The following is a 9,997-nucleotide window of genomic DNA, read 5'->3' as shown; positions in this document are numbered from 1 at the left end:
CCAGACGAACAAGGCGTGCTGATCCAGACCACAAGACAATGTCTTGCCAGACAATGTTTGATCGAAAGTTAGTGGTGGCAATCTCAGGTGGAAAAGTAAGCCATTGACCAACATCTGCCAGCATTTTCCAGTCTCTAGCAGCTTCCAGTTGTCCTGGGTGAGGCTTCATTTTAGTACCTTTTCTTGTTGGTTGCTCTCCTGGATGGAGGAATATTGTCTTTTGTGTGTAATGCTTTGATGGAACTGGTGGCAACTTATTGGTCATGTTACACTTGTCTTCCAATGCTAAGGCCAAACATCGCAACACCTGGTCATGGCGCCAAGTTAACCGTCCTTGGCTAAGACCCACCTTACATCCTGTCAAAATATGCCTTAATGTTGCAGGTGATGAACGCAAAGGACATGAAGGATCCTCACCCACCCAGAGGTTTAGGTTCTGTGGTGATGGGAGAACATCATATGTTGATCTGATGAGGAAACTGATCCTGCTCTGTTTCATTGTCCGTAGGTCTTGCCAGCCAATCTTGTGTTGTTCCACACTCTCCCATCTCATCCATTCTCCCTGCTTGGTCTGGGAAACGGCCTTTACACACCTCATCCTCTCCTCCTGCTTTTGCACCTCGTTGACTACCAGCTTCCTCCGTTGAGCTGGGGCTGCCTTGTGCCATGTAGGAGGAGCTGAACTGAGACCAAGACCCCCTCTTCTTGCCCCATAATATCACAGATTCGAAGGGCAGCCTTTGTGTCTTCCACGGCTTTCTTTGCCACCCATTTTCAATAAATAAATAAAAACACTGAAAGCATATTGTACAGATTTCATACATGGGATCAGAAACCAGAGCACCTCAAGTTTAGCTTTCTTTTTTTGTTTTTTTAATAGACATTCACTCTTACCCAACCAATTCAAAATAGGACTCTAGACCGTAAGGTTTGTTCATTCCTTAGTAATGAAATAAGCTGTGCCAAACAAATCTGCAAAGCAGCAATGTGTTATAATCAGTTTTGTTTTCGTTGAGTGGTTCCACACCTTATTGTTATCGATTCCTAAGAAACTGTATTCAAACATGATGGTATATTAACACATCTAGACAGGAAATGACTGCAGTTCCAAGAACACATAAATGAATCAATTGTGAAGAGATGATCTCCATAGACAATCATTACTGTTGCCAATTCCTTTTTACATACCCATTGTACCGCAGGGTTAGTCTGACACTTTCCATCCAATTCATGTACCTTGACAATACCATTAAATAACAGATCTACCATAGTGACATCATTATAAACAATTCCGTGTTTAATTAATAGTGATAGCATCAGGTCATGGATGCTTGCCATGTCGTGTTTTAGATGTTGCAATAACTTGGAACACACCTACATTTTTACTGGCAAAGGTGCACACTCATTTAATAGGAAATTTCAATCTACACCTACTGTACAAAGTTGTGTCAAAGTAAAAGACTAGTTCTAACAATAACGAAAAAGATGCAACACAGAAAACAACATCAAAACAGTTTCTGACAGCGTATGAAATCTATACAGTAATACCTTTAAGAAGTATTTGTCCGCAGGTATTATACAAATCCATTCATTAATGTGTTGATTTCAAAACAAGAAAAGCTGTCCTTCAATCGCCTTTACAATTGATTACTAATCAATGTCAATTAACTTCCTCACTGAGGCCCAAATTTATAAAGGGGAAAAACCAACCGCAAAAAGCCACGTAATGTGCATGTTCAGTACGGCCGCACTCATCATCAAAATAACTACTTATTTTATAAGACTAATGAGGTGAAGCAGGTGATTCCGCAATCAACCAATTTAAATGCCCCTCACCGCAATTAGCGGAGGAGAATTACACACCTCTCACAATAAATAGCGGGTTTGGGTCAACCCTTTGTGTGTAGGCTACACATTCCAAAAGAAAATGAATGGCACACAAAGACCTCAGCCTGGTACTAGCCATGGGTGCTGCATTCCAAACTGTATGCTTAGTCAAATGCATAATGGAGCAATACCAACAATAATCTACAATGGCAGGTGTGTTGTCGACGAGCCCAAGACACCTCAAGAGGGCTCGACGGTGATTCTGGCATCCCAGCATCACTCCCCTGCGTCCGCCACTCAACTCAGCCCAGCTTACTTACCCGTACATCAGCATTGCTTTCTTTCTATTGTGCTTGAGATCCCCAGCCAGAATCTTTCCGTCTCAACCACAGTCAGTTGTTGCTCCTCTCTGCTGCTTCATATAAGTTCTTCACTGTGTGGCGCAACTCTTGGTCACTGAACCCGACATCTCTGAGAAACCGGGTTGTAGAGTGTGCCACAAATCCTCGACAACCCACCTCCACTGGGTTAACCCGGACTCTCCATCCTCGCTGTTCCGCTTCAGCAGCTAGTTGAGCATACTGAAGTTTCTTCCTCTTATACGCCTCATCCACAGCATCTTCCCATGGCACTATTAACTCTACCAGATGAACAAGGCGTGCTGATTCAGACCACAAGACAATGTTTTGCCAGCCAATCTTGCGTTGTTCCACACTCTCCCATCTTATCCATTCTCCCTGCTTGGCCTGAGAAACGGCCTTTACGCACCTCAGCCTGGTACTAGCCATGCTGATGAGGATGCTCAGAAGCGAAAACTGAAATTTACCAATATGGAACTTGAGATTTTGGTACAAGCAGTACTTGTAACACATGAATATGTGTTACAAGCTCGAATGTGTAATATACAGTGGCTCTCAAAAGTATTCACCCCCCTTGGACTTTTCCACATTTTATTGTGTTACAACATGGAATCAAAATGGATTTAATTAGGAGTTTCTGCCACTGATCAACACACAAGAAGTCCATAATGTCAAAGTGAAAAATAAAATCTACAAATTGTTCTAAATTAATTACAAATATAAAACAGAACATAATTGATTGCATAAGTATTCACCCCCTTTGCTAAGCTCTGGTGCAACCAATTGTCTTTAGAGGTCACATAACACTATGTAACATAATTTTTGTTCCTGGGTAGTAAGTGTTATTTCCTAATTGCTTATGCCTCAGAAGTATAGAAAATGGCTATTATTCCCCACAAACTTTGCTTTTGTGACCAGGACAGTGATATTTTGAAATTTACCTATTTTCCAGAACATTCCAGATAGATTCAGTGCTGAGTAAACTTGGAGTAATTTCTAGAACTTTCCAGTAATATAAATAGTAGTATAATAGGAACCACTGGTGGACCCCCGGAAGGTGCTGATGCCACCACTGCACATCAAATTGGGCCTTATGAAACAATTTGTCAGAGCTCTAGATAAGGAGTCAGCAGCCTTCAAGTACCTTCAAGACTTCTTCCCTAAGCTGTCTGAGGCAAAGGTCAAAGCCGGTGTCTTCGTCGGACCACAGATAAAGAAGATCCTGGAGTGCAATGAATTCCCCAAAAAGCTCACTAGTAAGGAGAAAGCGGCTTGGAACAGCTTTGTCGCAGTGGTTCGGGGCTTCCTGGGCAATCACAAGGCCGAAAACTATGTGGAGCTGGTTGAGACTCTGGTGAAGAACTACGGCACAATGGGCTGTAGGATGTCCCTCAAAGTCCATATCCTTGATGCTCATCTTGATAAATTCAAGGAGAACATGGGAGCGTACTCGGAGGAGCAAGGCGAGTGCTTCCACCAGGATATACTGGACTTTGAACGCCGCTACCAAGGACAGTATAACGAGAACGTGATGGGAGACTACATTTGGGGGCTGATTCGTGAAAGTGATTTACAGTATAATCGTAAATCTCGAAAAACTACTCACTTCTAAATCTTTTGTAGACATTTTTGTATTACTTTAGTATAAATACATGTTAATTTGGATTCATATGTTGTTTTTTTCTGACTTTATGTGAACGAAAAGACACAAATTCGCCCGTTTTCTCATTGGAAATAGGTAAATTTCAAAATATCACTGTCCTGGTCACAAAAGCAAAGTTTGTGGGGAATAATAGCCATTTTCTATACTTTTGAGGCATAAGCAATTAGGAAATAACACTTACTACCCAGGAACAAAAATTGTGTTACATAGTGAAATCAATAAACTGTAGGCAGGGCTAGAAGCTCACTTTTTAAGGCAGTAGTGAGAATTTGCTACCTGCCTGGAAAATGGTCTTATTTGGTAGCGGTTTATTTGACTTATAATTCTATATAAAAATTAAAAAAATAAATGCCTACCTACTGTTTTAAATAGACAGAATATCCCAAACTATCACATAGTAGGCCTATATTTTAAATCAGAAAGTATTAATTGAAACCACCTTGTGCTCAACTAAGTAATAGAACTAATGCAATTCCTTGTTGAAATGTATTTTGTTTTATCCTTAAGTTCTACAAGAATGCAACCATATCTGCCATCTAAGCATTTGATATGCCATCAGTACGGTTAACCAGGCTATGATTCATCGGTGCAAATTAAGTGGCACGAAATTATCCTCTTGACTGAGATTTTGGTAACTAACAAACACCTATAAAGACAGCGATTTAAAAAAAAAAGAGCTGTTTTGAAAATGAAAGCTAATTCCAGCATGGTACCCCTACATTTAAAAGATTGTTCTACTAACTGGTTTGCTCATAAATATGTCGGCTCACACCCTGCCTTTTCACTGCATTTTATGCTGTACAATTTTGAAGAAATTAACTAAGAAAAAATAACAGAATAAGGGATATCAACCTAGAAAAAAAACAAGCTGGGTTTGTTTTATTAAACAGTAACATTAGTTAGCTATGTATGTAAGTTGTAGGTTGTATAACATTGTTAAATCCCACGTTTCACTAGTTAAACGGGAGAAGTATGCAGGTAGTGATAATCTATTATAAAAAGAAAACAGATAAATGAATGCACCTCAAGACTATATTTCATCTATTATTCATATTGATAAAACAAGGAAGCTGTTACTTGGATCATGGTAACGTTATAGCTTGCTTTTTTTTTTTTAGTAATCAGAATTTTGATAAACTAATAAATTTGTTTTCTGCGTCAGTCTGACCAGCTCTTTGTTTGCCATGGTGAATGGACCCGAGGTCAAGCCCTCTCTAAGCAGCGACTGTCTCATTGGATTGTGGACACGGTTTCGACTGAGTATACTAATGCTGGCCTACCCCCACCTGGGAGGGTGGCAGCGCACTCAACCAGAGGTGTGGCTACGTCATGGACCCTCTTCAGATGTGCCTCGTTGACCGATATATGTACTGCGGCTAGTTGGACTACCCTGCATACATTTACCAGGTTCTACCAACTTAATGTCATAGATCCCTCTATGCCTTTAATAGACACAAGGGTCCTTGAGGTTGCACGCTCACACAACCAATACTAGATGGCGGTAGCGAGATGTTCCTCAGATGCTGTCCACTCATTCTCCCTCATGACGGCTCTTGTATACTTTCCCAAAAGTATTGATTTGGGGGTCATCTTCGAATTGAAAGGGAACGATAGGTTCAATGCGCGTTATGACTATTTATTACCTCGGTGAGGCGGGACCGAGGACGTCACTCCCGCGGAGGGGCCTATCGGCAGCTTTAATATAAAATGTTCAGCAAATTCCCGACAAGCATATCCCAAAAGTATTGATTTGGCGGTCATCTTCTCTTTCAGGGAACCGGGGTTACATCGTTTCCCGCTTTATGAAAGATACTAATAATGTATGTGTTTAAAATATAATAATAATACTGGTATTATGCGTTCACTCAGGGTCGGTCATATAAACTGCAGCGTGGCATCAGAAAAATGCTAGTAGCAAATTAAGAGTTTGGGGTAGCAAAATGCTACCAAATATACGCTAACTTCGAGCCTTGGTGCCTGTCAAGTTTTCTACCAGGTCTTGACTGAGGGGACGGCACCTTTAGCTGAATAAGAGCAATACACATGTGGTTAGCTGGCTGGTGTGAGCAAGAAGGTATTGACTTCAGAAACAACTGGGACTGTTTTTTGGGAAAACCAGGATTCTTTTCAAAAGACGGCCTAAATAAGCTGGGGGCAAGTAGGTTTTCAGAACATATTGAAAATCCTCTGGTTAATCATTTTTAAACTTGTAGTGGGGGAGAGATAGGAAAATGAGGTCTTGACTAGCTTGTTTATGAAAAACATTTAGTTATTGAATCAAACTACCTCCAAAGCCCTCCTTGACTACCTCGATGGCAAAGAGTGGTGCCTGGGCTGTGGAGAGCTTGGGCACTATCTGGTGTGGTGCCCCCTGCAGGATGAAGAGGAGGTGCCAGTATGGTCACTGCCGGAGCGCTCTGCACCGCTACCAGCATTGTCCCTGTTAGCACTGCCGCTGCCAGCTTTGCCACTGCCGGAGTGCCCAGCACCACCGCCACTGCTGGAGTGCCCCGCACCGCTGCAAGAATTTCTGCTGGCTGCGTTGCCATTGCAAGAGGACCTCACACCACTGTCAGCGTTGAGAACTGGTGTGTTCCCCACCGCTGCTGGCATTGCCACTACTGCAGTGCCCAGCATTGCCATGGCCAGAGCAAGGGTTGTTGCAGCCAGAACTGTTAGGAAAAGAGACGCCGGCTATAGAGAGGGGGGAGGTGGTGAAGAGACCACGCCCACCAGCCCTGCACACCAATCCGGCGCCGGTAGGTCAGGTCCCTTGCCCCGTGCTCCTAGACACCCTGTCGTGGTGTCTGGACCCGTTGCTGGGTCCCAGGACGATGGTCCACTAGGCACAGTTATTCGCCTGGTCTCCTACTGTGCCCCCCCTGAAACCCCAGGCGTCACTGCACTGTCGGCAGACGTCACTGGGGTTCCCCCTGCCTCCTGCTTGGTGGTTCAGATGACACTTCGCTGGCCCCAGGAATCTCACCTCTGCCTGCTGGTGCAACAGCCTGGTCACCGACCCATGCTCCAGTCGCCCCTGCCACCCCATTTTTGTCCCCTGTCGCTGGTTCACGGTCCCTTTTCAGAGGCGCCGGAAGGTGAAGTGAGCCTCCCTCCACCCGCCCACAGAAATCTTTATGTGGAAAGATGGACATGGAGGGGGGGGGGCATGGCAGATTGTTTTTTTTGTAAATAAAGTGCAGCTTCTGTTTCTGAGTCTCTCTTCCTGACAGGAAACAGCCTTGCCTGTGACGTTACCCTACCACAGGCTCATATTAAAAAAAATACAACAGTGTCATTTTATCATCTACGAAACATTGCTAAAATTAGGTGTTTTCTTTCTTTGTCTGATGCTGAGAAGTTAATTCATGCTTTTGTTTCATCTAGACCTGACTACTGCAATGCTTTATTTGTTGGGCTTCCACGTCATTATCATGTTTGCAGCTTGATCAAAATGTAGCTGCTCAGGTTCTCACAAGAACAAAAAAATAAGATAATATAGCTTCTGTGTTGGCCTTGCTGCACTGGCTTGGCACCGGATTACCTAAGATAGGCACTCAGATTGTGGGACTGTCACAAAGACGGCCGGAGTGGGTGGCGTCAGACCAGAGCCAGGAAATAAATAAACAGAGAGATGTGGTTTGGTGAAGCTGGGCGCGTGATCGCGCTCAGCATTTAATAAACAGCACAGAAAATAAAAGGTTTTAAACACAAAAACACGGGACACGGCACTACACGCCAAAATAAAAAGACAAACAAAACGGACTACACAGACAAAACACGGTGAGCAGATTTAACAACTATTATTATTATTATTATTATTATTATTATTATTATTATTATTATTATTATTATCTTTACCTCCGTCTCCAATCCCGTTCTCCACTCACCGAACACCTAACAACCCTGAGTGAATGAAAATGTGTCTATATATACTGTTGTGCTGGGATTCAATTACTAATTAATTATTCACTTGAATCCCAGCACGTGAATGAATTACGTGCAACCCCATGCTCACATATTACATTTTACCAGCACGTGAAGTGATTTGTGCCCTCCTCGTGCCTAAATACAAATCTACATTTTTAAATACACGTGAAACACAGACCCGTTTATATCCCGTGTACGAATGACTATACACCAACATTAACACACGCAACATACAACACTTAACACACACATGTACACAGGGGCGGGGCACATTGCCACAGGGACTCATTGAGCTTTTCTATTACAGATGCTGCTTCAGTCAATATTTTTAAGTCAAGATTAAAGACTGACTTTATAGTTTATCCTTTTAACCTATCTATTTTACTTGCTTATTTTTGTTATGTGGGGCAGCAGTGTGGAGTAGTGTTTAGGGCTCTGGACTCTTGACCGGAGGGTCGTGGGTTCGATCCCAGGTGGGGGACACTGCTGCTGTACCCTTAAGCAAGGTACTTTACCTAGATTGCTCCAGTAAAAACCCAACTGTATAAATGGGGAATTGTATGTAAAAATAACATGTAAAAATAATGTGATATCTTGTAACAATTGTAAGTCGCCTTGGATAAGGGCGTCTGCTAAGAAATAAATAATAATAATAATATCCTGTTTCCTTCAACAGTTTCTATTATTATTTTTAAAATGTTTTCTATTGTTATTATTTATTGATATTGTTATTATTATAATGATGTTATTTTTATTTTGTAATTCACTATTTCTTGATACTGCACTGTAACCGAGAGAGAAGGTAGAAAGGGCGTGATGTAGATGGGCCGATTCGAAGGATAGGCGGAAACCGGAAGCTGGCCATCTTGGAGGAAGCGCGTAGCTGCAAGTGCTCTGAACAATCCATTGTGATCAGCTGCGGGGCAGGCAGTGATTGGATAGACCAGGGGGGTGCTGATCGCAGGGAGGAATTTGGGGTAGTGATTGGATACACCAGGGTTCCGGGCTGATCGCAGGGAGGAGTTTGGGGTAGTGATTGGATACACCAGGGTTCCGGGCTGATCGCAGGGAGGAGTTTGGGGTAGTGATTGGATACACCATTGTTCCGGGCTGATCGCAGGGAGGAGTTTGGGGCAGTGATTGGATACACCAGGGTTCCGGGCTGATCACAGGGAGGAGTTTGGGACAGTGATTGGATACACCGGGGTTCCGGGCTGATCGCAGGGAGGAGTTTGGGGCAGTGATTGGATACACCAGGGTTCCGGGCTGATCGCAGGGAGGAGTTTAGGCCAGTGATTGGATACACCATTGTTCCGGGCTGATCGCAGGGAGGAGTTTGGGGCAGTGATGGCTTCCGACTGACCCTAGAATGAACTGCCAAACCATCCAGTACGGGGCACTCTGTTCCTGTTAAAAAGCACCCTCACAGATCGGGAGGGAGATTGTTGACTAGGATTCATTCGATCTCTGTCACAAATAGTTATCTGGCAATATTCACAAGCCCTGCGAGAGATCCACTGGTTAGGTAATGACTGGGTAATACTTTGAACAACAATGACAATACATTTATTTGCATTATCTGAGAACATTTAAAAAAAAAATTATAATTATTATAAGTTGCTAACTTCCTAGTATAATTTTTTCAAAGAGGCCCCAGGTATTTAAAAAAATAGCCTTTTGCCTTTGCTAAGACTTTTTCACATTTGGCAGTAGTCATTGTCATTTGTAACCATTCTGCAACTGTAGGAACTGTTTTCCCCTTCCAGTGCCTCAAAATCAGTTGTTTATGTAAGGGATAAACCACGGTAAGTGTTGAATCGGTAAAATAATCCACCTTTTCGAGTGCCGTTACTTGCTAGTAATTTTGAAATAATCTTGAAGTCCACATTGAGTAGTGTGATAGGACGATAATTGGAGCATAGTGTTGCATCTTTGCCCTGTTTTGGAATCAGCATTATCAATGTTTCAGACATAGTTCTGCTCAAACATCCCTTCTCAAAGAACTCATTATATACCTTTAATAGGAAAGGGGGGAGTGTAGTTTTGAACACCTTATACATTTCGGCAGGGAAACCATGATTTCCAGGCGATTTGTGATTAGGTAACTCAGAAATGGCCTCCCCCATTTCCACTATGGTTATTGGTTCATCTAATAGCTGTCTATTTTCCAGTGACAGTTTTGGTAGTGTTAGCTTTTCAAAAAAACTATTAAGATTTT

The sequence above is a fragment of the Acipenser ruthenus genome, chromosome 26 (assembly GCF_902713425.1).
Source record: "Acipenser ruthenus chromosome 26, fAciRut3.2 maternal haplotype, whole genome shotgun sequence".
Classification (NCBI taxonomy): Eukaryota; Metazoa; Chordata; class Actinopteri; order Acipenseriformes; family Acipenseridae; genus Acipenser; species Acipenser ruthenus.
The sequence above is the reverse complement of the archived record's forward strand: the minus strand, read 5'-3'. Positions refer to the sequence as shown.